This window comes from Triticum urartu, chromosome 2 (assembly GCF_003073215.2).
Source record: "Triticum urartu cultivar G1812 chromosome 2, Tu2.1, whole genome shotgun sequence".
Classification (NCBI taxonomy): Eukaryota; Viridiplantae; Streptophyta; class Magnoliopsida; order Poales; family Poaceae; genus Triticum; species Triticum urartu.
This window is the reverse complement of record NC_053023.1, coordinates 677,864,538-677,876,529: the sequence shown is the minus strand read 5'-3', so window position 1 is coordinate 677,876,529 and position 11,992 is coordinate 677,864,538. Positions and strand designations below refer to the sequence as shown.

At 45.9% G+C, this 11,992-nt stretch overlaps 2 long non-coding RNA genes across 2 annotated transcripts; both read left to right on the top strand.

Moving 5' to 3' along the window:
* Window positions 1-2,845: 2,845 nt before the first annotated feature.
* LOC125534047 lies at window positions 2,846-3,373 on the top strand. The gene is made up of 3 exons (XR_007294402.1): window positions 2,846-2,903; window positions 3,022-3,191; window positions 3,329-3,373. It is a non-coding gene; the product is annotated as an uncharacterized LOC125534047 (long non-coding RNA).
* A 119-nt stretch (window positions 3,374-3,492) lies between these two features.
* On the top strand, window positions 3,493-4,039 carry LOC125534046. Its single transcript, XR_007294401.1, has 3 exons — window positions 3,493-3,596; window positions 3,710-3,838; window positions 3,913-4,039. It is a non-coding gene; the product is annotated as an uncharacterized LOC125534046 (long non-coding RNA).
* Window positions 4,040-11,992: the final 7,953 nt, after the last annotated feature.

Below are 11,992 nucleotides of genomic sequence, written 5' to 3'. Positions count from 1 at the left end.
CATCAGCCCATAAGTCCAACACATGTCAGCCGTTGATCCTCGCTGCATCCAACGGTTGAGAGTGCTTCCAAGTGAAGTGAAGCAAGGAGAAATCCCTAGCCACTCCACCCCTGCTGGTGGTGGCTGCTATTCGTGTGAGAGTGAGAGTGAGAGCACACAAGAGAAAACACAACCTGAGAGAGAGGAAGAAGAAGAAGAAGCAGAGGTTCTGTCCAGATTTGCTGCATCTGACTAGACAGTGTTCAAGCTGGTGATTGGAGGCTCAAACGTGCTTGGATCGACCCCAAACTTGGTGAGCTCATTCCTTACTTTGAGTATTTCGATCTGGTTAGCTGGTTTGAGGATTGGGTCGGTGGAGCATCAGATTTGAGAGTGATTTTGCCAGCTCTGACTGCTGTAGTTTCAGAACAGAGTAGTTTTGGGAGACGAACAGTTTGGGTAGGCAAATGATGTCCGATTGAGCTGAAATTTGGAGGGGATGTCAAGAACTCATGTGTCTACTTGTCTGCCAAATTTTATGATCTTTGGTTCAGCGGTTTGAGAGAAGTTTGCAAAACACTGAAGGCTACAGAAGCTGTGTAAACTCTGCTTTGCTGAAATCTTGCTTCTTGTGGTTGTTGTTGCTGTTGCCGGTTGGCAACATGGAGAGTGTGTTGTAAATCTCTCTATAGGTTCTAGAGAAGACTTTGTACTCATCATTCTCATAGTGAAGTTTCGTGGACCGGTCAGTCCACAGCCGTGGTTTTTTACCCCTCAAGTTGAGGAGGTTTTTCCACGTTAAATCCTGTGTCACATGTGTATGTTGTTTGTGTTATTCCGCTGCTTACTTGTTGGTTGAAGCTGTGCTCAAAGTTCATCACAAGTGGAGGGGGCTGTGTAGTATGCATAATTGCCGTTTTGGTGAATTTGTGTAGCGCATTGTTGTTTTCCAGCCCTAACAGATGGAGCATCCCGATAAAATGAAACCTCCTAGAGCGCTTGCTCCAAACCCTTCACGGTACTACTAATACTATCTATATAAATGAATTTATACCTTGCATCACATCATTCTTCTAATGATGTGATTTCGTTCATCAAATGAGAATACATGCCTATGGTTAGAAAACGTAACCATCTTTGATTAACGAGCTCGTCTAGTAGAGGCTTACTAGGGACACTGTGTTTTGTCTATGTATCCACATATGTATCAAGTTTCCGGTTAATACAATTCTAGCATGAATAATAAATATTTATCATGATATAATAAAATATAAATAACAATTTTATTATTGCATCTAGGTCATATTTCCTTCAGGGTGGGTCTTGGCCACTGTTTGATTACTTGCACCTTTCCCATGGTTCCATGGTTAGTAGATAGTGAATCGAAATCAGCTTAATTGGTTATCATAATCATAACAAAATACATCGGGAGGACAATTATAAATATACCTTCAAGAATAGGTACATAAGTGGAAGTTTTATTATCTTAGAAGAAATTATATAAACACATGTGTGAAAAAACAATGCTGACTGAGTAGACCCATTTAATACGCTAAACCCTGGGAAACTGAGTGGGACCATGCGCTACCTCTCGCGTTCTGTTGTTATTTCTTTAAGGCTAGCCATACTGGTGGTATCTTCTAGTATCATGCACTTGGAAATACTCCCTCCGTCCGAAAATACTTGTCATCAAAATGAACAAAAAGAGATGTATCTAGAACTAAAATACATCTAGATACATCCCCTTTTATTCATTTTGATGACAAGTATTTTCGGACGCAGGGAGTAGCAAACATACTGATGTAACAGAGAATTAAAGAAGAAAGAGGGGGCTAGAGTAACATAGGTAGATGTCGTATCATGTTAAATGTTATGCTACTTCGTGTCATGCATGGCAATAAATATGATCATTTATGATACTATGCACTATGAAGATGGTATCATACACTAGTATCATGTGCATGATACTAGTATATGATACTCCCCACTATGAATAGCCAAAGGCGGAGCCACATCAATATATTAGATGTACCTACAAACATTTCCATATTACCTAGAATTTTATATCGACGTCATATTGCTTTTAATAGTGGAGGCTGTCTGACTAGACTGATGTTGAGGTTATGTAGGGATGTACTTTTTTATGGAAAACAATAGTTTAAAAGTACAATCGTGGGATCCTACTAAAAGTAATTTGGCAATGATTAAAATGAGTAAATTTTATCAACTTGGTTTAACTAGCTACTACTCCCTACGTAGGTGATACGAGGGCTTCATGGACATGACCATCAAAAACAATAAGGTGTGCATCAAAGGGGCTATCTGGGCTATGCCACGTTGGATCGCTAGGAGAAAAAGAGAGATCGAGCGATCCCTCGGCATGTCCACGTCATCACCCCCGTACTGTGCATGACAACCAATGGCGAGAGAGCTTCGTGCTAGCCAATTGGATGTGCGAGAGAGGGAGAGAAAACGCGTCGGGTGAGGACAAGAGAGACAACAGCAGTTCAATCCCACGCAGCTTCCTCTCTCTTGCATCTCCTTATCTCCACCCGACCGGCGGCTAGGGTTCCGCCGGTGCCGCCAAAACCCACCTCCACCATACCTTCTCTTCCAGCCTATCCCCACGGCCGCCCCAAGGTAGAAGGCGGGTACCGCCGTCATGAGCATGACCCCCTCCTTGCTGGCGGGCTTAGCAACGACTTCGTCTCCATCTGGAACCCATCGCCGGCATGGCTACCGCGGCCACCATCACATCCGACAGGAGCAGCTCGCAGCGGGTCTTCCTCGTCTCCATCTCCAAGCCATGCGAGCGCTGGCAGTTTCACAGAGCTGGCGGAGAAGGCGTCGGTGGTTGGATCTGCCGCACGGGAGGTGGCGGCACGATGCGGCCTTGCCATACTCTTAGGCATCGGTGAAATCCGGTAGAAGCACTTTTTTAGTCTACTTATATGGCAACTTCTTACTTCCCCTTGTCGCTGGTTTCTGTACGTCTCTCTACATCTTATAAGAGATGATTGACACTTTGTTTTATCATAACAGTTCTGCAATCTAGGAACGAGGCCAACTTCAGGAGTTGATTGAAGCTGCACTAAATTTAGCTACAAAGTAACATCAAAACAATTGGTGGGCAGCCTCCTCCAGGAAGAAAATTACAGTTTGGATCAGGATCTGTAGTCCATAGGATGGTCAGGTCCTGATAGATTCAGAAGGTAAACAAATCTTTATATCTATTTTGCATCTAGGATTGATGAAGTAAATGATTTTTACATATGCTCATTTATATATGTAAGCTAATTAATGGCGCCTGCTGATGATAACTAATATCAAGTCTTTGGTTCTTTTGTAGACCAGGTCATACCATCATGACTATATTCGATTTGGATCCTTAGGTACATCAAATGTGTCTATCCAAGAGGAGCACAATTTTAGAGTGTTTCTTTATGGTTCTGATTCCCCACCCCCATGTTAATATCTCTGTATGATTACCACATTACAAGTCTTTTTTTAATCCAAAAGGGGGACTAGCAATCTACAACATCAGAAGGATGATTCAGAAGCACAAGAATGAAGCCAAGAATCGCAAACTGCAAGGCATCCTTTTTAAATTAGTGCAGGTTTGCAACATCTTACACTTGGTTTGATAAGAATTATTGCGCTTAACATTGTAGCTGGTAAGCACACACTTGAGACCGTTTCCCACCTTATCTGATTATGTCCTGTTTCTCAGGGCGAGGAAGAGTCAAGAGCAAACTAAGAGGGCTTTTACTATCCTATGTGATCTTCACCGTCGAAGGGTCTGGTTTGATTACCGCACATCAAATGCTATATGCCATGTTTGTTTCCATCCTTCTTCGAGGTGGATTTTTGTAAGGAAATGTAGGTGTCTACTGTTGGTTGCTTTCCATCTAAACAAGTGTATTCTACATGTAGGCTTATGATAGGTGCTATTTCATTGCTCATTGGGTATGAAAATGTTGAGCAAGAGGATGATAGTGATGCCAGCAGTGACGATGAAGCAATTCAAAACCCAAATATTGTACTTAGTAAAGAGGACGTTTACAAGGTGATTTGGATGTTTATACATATTGGCGCTCTATTGATAGTATTTTAGATCTTATGGTTTCATTTATCTCTTCTGATGCATTGTGTCAGTATGTGCAGAGCTAGACGCGGCGAAAGCTGCAGACGCCACGGGCGGCGGCGCCGTTCCTCATGGTCTATTACCAATCGCCGCCGCCCGCAGTGGTTGCGCTGCTGCTATTTCGGTGACCAGCGGCCTCACCCTCTTCTCGTCCATCGTGGCGCTCACAGGAGGTTATGTTTGAGATCTTAATAACTTTTTTTCATGTGCTCACTGTCGCTTGATTCCCTTCTATCAGATGTGGGATGGGCTGATTTGGAAGGCCAAATACGGCCTGGGTGTGATCCAAACATTCTTCTTTTGCATTGGATATGAGTCAAGTCCTCTATTCTTTATTTCCACCAGTGTGATTGTACTGATTTACTGATACCCTGTAGTTAGCATAAAGGGGAGCTTGCTTATCTGGCAAAAGAATTTTATTATAAAGAGTTGTTGTATTGGGATTTTAGAATAAAGTGCTTCACTAGAAGTCCATAAGAAGAACTTGGGTACTTCATAGGATTAACTCTGGTACTGCTTCATAGGATTTTGGTGATATCATGATGTAGTGCAAACTTTCATACTACTTATTTGATGAATGCTTCTACATATTTCTAGGTTGTGCATTTCTATGTTTGATTACTGTATTTTCTCTCAAGCCCTGTTGGACTTGTATCATTTGTGTTATATGTCATGGAACTGAAACTAGCATTTTGGACATCCCTTGGACAATATTGTATACTCTGACTTCAATTCCATGAGAGTACTGAACTTGGCATTGAGAGTCATCCCATGGAACTGAAGTTGGCATTGATCTCTAAAAATAATATTAGTATAAGCAACATAAAGAACATAATTTGTATATTCTGTCTTGTTTTACCTTTTACTGGAGTACTGTATTGATCCACACAATGGACAGACACATATAATTAAGCAATTAGCAAAAAAAGGCATTTAAGGCTTTGCTTGCATGGTCGAAATTACTGGTCGTGGAGGTCTTCAATAGCTTCCATAACTATATGAGAAAACTCTGCGAATTTCTGTCTCATTGTCTGGTTATATTCAGTTCACGTTTTGAAGTTCTATACTGCCCGGATGCTAAGAGGAGTTTTGTAGCCGTATTTATTTTTTAGACATCACCCAGCGCCAGAGTTTAATTTTTTATTCAACACTTTATTTATGGAAATATATTTAATAGAGTTAATAACTACAGAAAATTGGTAACACAACACTCAGTTAAGATTATGAGATATCTGTTGTATGTATTATTTATCAATACTACCTCAATTTCTTCCTATCGTATTTACATGTATCTCATGCTCTTACTAATGTTTCAGCCTTCTATATTTTGTTCCGAAGAGAGCTCAGGACAATGGCTATGAGGAGGATGAAGGCACAGCTTCTAGTTATTTATTATCGCAAAAGGGTCACAAGAAGAAACACATTATGCAGCAGAGGATTAATGGTTTAGGACTGAGGGAGTCCTGGATTAGGGGGTCTCCGGACAGCCGGACTATCTCCACTGGCCGGACTGTTAGACTATGAAGATACAAGATTGAAGACTTCATCTCGTGTCCGGATGGAACTCTACTTGGCGTGGAAGGCAAGCTAGGAAATACGTATATGGATATCTTCTCCTTTGTAACCGACCTGGTGTAACCCTAACCCTCTCCGGTGTCTATATAAACCGAAGGGTTTTAGTCCGTAGGACAACAATCACAACATACAATCATACCATAGGCTAGCTTCTAGGGTTTAGCCTCTCTGATCTCGTGGTAGATCTACTCTTGTAACACCCATATCATCAATATTAATCAAGCAGGACGTAGGGTTTTACCTCCATCAAGAGGGCCCGAACCTGGGTAAAATATCGTGTCCCTTGCCTCCTGTTACCATCCGTCCTAGACGCACAGTTCGGGACCCCCTACCCGAGATCCGCCGGTTCTGACACTGACATTGGTGCTTTCATTGAGAGTTCCGCTGTGTCGTCGTCATCAGGAAGGATGTCTCATCCCGTCTTTAAAGACGGCACTATCGCCGAGGGAGCTTTAGCTATCGGCTAAACTCTCCGGCTAGGTGGTTTTCTTATGACCGCCTGTTCGGCCGCTGCGCCGACGATGACTTCCTGGGTCATCGAAAGCAATCTTCACGTCAACTCGGAACTCGCCGAGCAGTTAGATCCAATGGAGCCCTCTTCCTTGAACGAGCTCTTGGATCGCATCGCCGCCCAGGGAGTCGCTACAGACTACGATCAGATTGGGCCTAAATCCGATCTGAGAGAGATCAACTCTCCCCAGGTCACCCATCACGTTGCAGTGGTGGAGGAACAATGCGGCAACCCTTCATCTATCTTAAGGACTAGCTATGTCCGGATTCCCGATCCCTCCAAGCCGGATACCCGCGGAGGGGAGGACGTCACTCAAGGCCTGAATCTAGAATCAGGCAGTGGGCTAGATTTATCGGAAAACATCCAAGAATCCAAACTTTCGAGTTCGGAAACTCCTTGGCCCCTGAGTCTCAGATGGGGTGAGGATTCGGATTCAATTCCACCCACCCACCCTAACATATGCGATCTATCCCAAATTAGGCAAGAGCCCGAAGAAACAGTACACCATTACTAGGCCAGATTCCTCCTAGTCATGAACAGGATAAAGGACTGCCGTGAGGAAGATGCAATTTCATTCTTCTGCAATAATTACACGGACAAGGGAATCCTCAACGCCATAAGTCGTCGCGAAGTCACACGCTTTGCCAACTTGGTGTCCATAGTACGAAAGTACTATGCGATGGAAAGCGCCTGGAAAACCAAAGTCCCAAAAATCATAGAGCACCATCCCGTGGACAACAATACGGTGTTAACGGTCTTTGAGACCTTCGCGTCAAATAATAGACGCAAGCGAACACTCCGCAGCATGGCCGAAATCTGCCACATAGCAGAAATAAATCCTTGGAGTGACACGGCTATTACCTTCAATGCCAGTGACGAACCCAAATTCCTAACAGCCCGAGCACCAGCCGCACTGGTCGTCAGTCCAATCGTGGATGGCTTTCGACTCACCAAGGTACTCATGGATGGCGGCAGCGGATTAAACCTCATCTATCAGGAAACTCTTCAAAAGATGGAAATAGACTGGAGCCGCATTGAGCAAAGTAGCACAACCTTTAGAGGAATCATCCCCAGTCGGGAAGCACGTTGTGCTGGGAAAATCACACTAGATGTGGTATTCGGAATGCCGGATAATTACAGGTCTGAAGAAATTACATTCCAAGTGGCCCCGTTTAGCAGCGGATACCATGCTCTACTAGGGGGGGAGGCGTTTACAATGTTCCAAGCCATACCCCATTACGGGTACATGAAGCTCAAAATGCCCGGGCCCAACGGAATCATCACTCTCGCTAGTGATGTGGACATAGCACTCCGTGCCGAAAATAAGACAGCCGCACTAGCCCTCGAGGCACTATCCGAAGCCCTAGCGGCCGAGGAACTAACTGCGCTACGCTCTACGGTGAACAGGGATGATGTGATACTAGATAAAAGATCCAAGTCCACCTCCTTTAAACCGGCGGAAGAAATAGTCAAATTCCAAATCCATCCAATGGACCCTACAAAAACAGCTTCCATCGGGGCACAATTAAACCCCTGATGTCGACGCCGCACTGCGATAGTTCCTACGCGAGAAATGGGACATTTTTGCCTGGCACCCTTCAGACATGCCAGGAATCCCACGCAGGCTGGCCGAGCACAGCCTAAATATCCTAAAAGGATTTAAGCCAGTCAAGCAGGCTCTTCGATGTTTCTCCGAGCCTAAGAGACAAGCCATGGGAGAGGAACTAGCCAAGCTATTGGAGGCCGGATTCATCAGAGACATAAAACATCCGGACTGGCTAGCAAACCTGGTGATGGTACCAAAGAAGGACAAATCCTGGCACTTATGCATCGATTTTAAGGACCTTAACAAGGCCTGCCCAAAGGATCCCTTCACCCTCCCCCGCATTGTTCAAATCATCGACACTACCACAGGACACGATTCATTGTGTTTCCTCGACGCATACTTTGGCTACCATAAAATTAAAATGGCGGAGCCAGATCAAGCCGCAACGGCATTCATCACACCATACGGCCCATTCTGCTTCAACACAATGCCCTTCGGGCTCAAAAACGCTGGCGCAACATATCAGCGCATGATTCAGACATGTCTAGCAAACCAGATCGGCAAAACAGTGGAGGCATACGTAGATGACGTGGTCGTTAAAACCAAGCATGTCGAAACTCTAGTAGATGACTTGAGGCTCACATTCGACAACCTCCGAGCATATGACATCAAGCTCAATCCGGAAAAATGCGTTTTCAGCGTACCAGCCGGAAAGCTCCTGGGATTCATTGTCTCCAGTAGAGGTATTGAAGCTAATCCGGCCAAAATCCGAGTGTTGTCACAGTTGGCTACCCCAATAGACCTCAAACAAATACAAAAATTGACTGGATGCATGGCGGCTCTAAGCCGCTTTATCTCCCGCTTGGGAGAAAAGGCATTACCCCTTTATCGCCTCCTCCGGCGCACCGAACACTTCGAGTGGACGGACACCGCCACGGCCGGACTCAATGAAATAAAAGCCATATTGGCAACAAACCCGGTCCTGGCCGCGCCAAACATTGGCGAACCAATGCTATTATACATTGCGGCAACTCATCAAGTAGTAAGCGCAGTACTCGTCATCGAGCGAGAGGCGGATGGACACAAATTCCCCCTTCAAAAGCCGTTTTACTATGTGTCCACTGTCCTTACTCCATGCAAATCACGGTACCCACATTATCAAAAGATAGCGTACGCGGTATTTATGGCATCTCGGAGGCTGCGACACTACTTTCAAGAGTGTTTGATAATGGTAGCCTCGGAAGTACCACTTAACGATATTATAAACAACCGCGACGCGACAGGAGGGATTGCCAAATGGGCCATTGAGCTCCTCCCGTTCGACATAACTTACAAGCCACGGCGAGCTATTAAGTCGCAAGTTTTGGCTGACTTCGTCACTGAGTGGACGGAAGCCGAACTCCCTAAAGAGTGCGGCACATATTCAAACTGGATCATGCACTTCGACGGCTCCAAAATGTTGGCTGGTCTGGGGGCTGGCGTCGTTTTGACATCCCCAACAAGAGACACCGTTCAATACGTACTGCAGATAATGTATACGGACTCCAACAACGCAGCCGAATATGAGGCCCTTCTACATGGTCTTCGGATGGCAGTATCCATGGGCATTCAACGCCTAGAGGTGCGCGGGGATTCGAACCTCGCGATATCCCAAATAAATGGAGACTTTGATGCCAAGGATCCGAAAATGGCAGCTTATCGCAATGCCATCCTAAAAATGTCAGCTCGGTTCGAGGGGCTCGCATTTCACCATGTGGCTCGGGAAAACAATCAGGCGATGGATATCCTCGCCCACATCGGCGCAAAATGCGATGGGGTCCCTCCCAACATATTTCTGGAAAGGCTTTTCAAGCCATCCGTAGCATGGGAAGGAGACACCGGTACCAACAGTCCGGACCCGGCCAAAATACCCGATACCGAACTCTCTGACATAATCGGAGGCTCCGCCACCGAAATAACACAATCAGCCCACGACATAATGGCTATTATTGCCCCGTGGACAGAACCATTCCTGGCCTACCTGACTAGACAGGAACTTTCGGAGGACCAAAATGAGGCACGCTGCATAGTGCGGCGATCCAAGGCCTACAGGGTCCACGAGGGAGAATTGTACAAAAAAGCGCTACCGGAGTCCTTCAATGGTGCATCTCCGAAGAGGAAGGGCGGAGCCTTTTGGTAGAAATTCATGCCGGACTCGGCGGTCATCACGCCGCAGCCTGGGCTCTTGCAAGCAAGGCCTTCCGTACAGGATTCTGTTGGCCAACGGCCTGGGCAGACGCACAAGACTTGGTCCAACGTTGCGCCGGTTGCCAGCTCTTTGCAAATCAAAGCCACATGCCACCCACCGCCCTCCGAACAATCCCCATTACATGGCCCTTCGCGGTCTGGGGGCTTGACATGGTTGGACCCCTTAAAGGGGGAACCCACAAGAAAAATATACTTATTGGTCATGGTGGATAAATTCACCAAATGGATAGAGGCCAAACTGGTTAAAACAGCCGAATCTGGACCGGTGATAGATTTCATATCCGGGGTTGTACACCGTTATGGTGTCCCCCACAGCATCATCACTGATAAGGACACGAACTTCACGGCCGACGAGGTAAAACTCTGGTGCAGCAAAATGGGCATCAAGCTCGATTATGCTTCAGTCTATCACCCACAAACCAATGGTCAAGTCGAACGAGCAAATGGTCTTATAATGAGCGGCATTAAACCCAGATTAGTGCACTCCTTAACGGAGTCTGACACGCACTGGGTAGAGGAGCTCGACTCCATACTCTGGGGGCTGTGGACCACGCCAAATCGTAGTACCGGATATACACCGTTTTTATGGTGTACGGCGCAGAGGCAGTCCTGCCCTGTGACATAATTGATGACTCACCTCGAGTGCGCATGTACGAAGAAAGAGAAGCCAAGCTCGATCGGCAGGATAGTCTGGACACCTTGGAGGAAGAGCGCGACGTGGCCAAAGCCCGTTCCGCATTTTACCAGCAACAGGCTCGCAGATACCAAAGCAGAGAAGTACGGGCCAAAACTTATAACATTGGCGAACTAGTTCTATGACTGCCGGATAAGAAAAAGAACAAGCTAGAGCCCAAATGGGAAGGTCCCTTCATCATCGACCAAGTTCTGACCGGCGGAGCGTACCGGCTACGGGATGCATCGACTAGTCGACTCGAGCCAAACCCATGGAACGCAGCCAGGCTATGAAGATTCTACACCTAGCACGGCACTTTATGTTAGTCCCCTCCCTTTGTCCATTTTCTGCATATGCATCATCTGTCTTGTTTCTCTTTCTTTCTTTTATTTCTCTAGGCCTTCAAGGGTCACCTTGTGCCTCACTTGTACATTACAGATGTGCTAGCCGAACTCTCTACACCTGGGGGCTTCTTTCATAGAAGCTTAAATTATTTACCTGGGCCTCACGCCCAACACATGCGTTATACTTCTGCATGTACCTTTTTTCACCATTATATGCATCGATATGACTTAAGTTTTGGCCAAGCTGGGTTGCCTGGCTCTTGTATTTATGCCCTACGTTCCCGTTAATTCGGCTAGGGTATAAGGGGAGCACCTATGCAATTGTTACCGCTGGGTCAGCCGGACGTGTACCTCAGACTGGGTGAAGCCGAAAGCTAGCGTTCCTAAGAGAATATTCGGTCGGTGAACAAAAGATGACTTTTATTTATTATCCATATCTGCCCCCAGATGTTTTTTCTGCGGTTCTTGTCGCAGTCCGGACATGCACTTTAGGGCATGCCTACCCAGGGAAAGGAACCCTTAACGGAACTATTCTCTCTGGAAGATGTTTCTTACTACCCATGTAATATAACATAACTAGTTGGGCACTTGTCTGATAAATCACTAATGACCCCTACGCCTGGTCTCCACGCATGCCCCGGTTCTTACATAACCGAGAGGGTATTTGGATACACTCCGGACTGTCGGGTCCCGAGGTTGAAGCGAAAAGGTCTGCCACTACAAACGATCTACAATCCGGCTAGAAGGCATCATACATGTCACTTTAAAATTACATAGTCAACTTGACTGGTTGAATTCCTCTTTAATGCCATCCAATAGGCTGTCTAGTCTACAGTCCTGTTGGGAAAACTTTGCGGCCAATTCTACTTGGCCGTACACTAAACTCACAGGGATCTCCTTGCCATCAAGCCCCACAGGTCCGACTTTGGCCATGTGGTTCGGGTCAGCCTTCATGTACCGTGTCTTCACCATT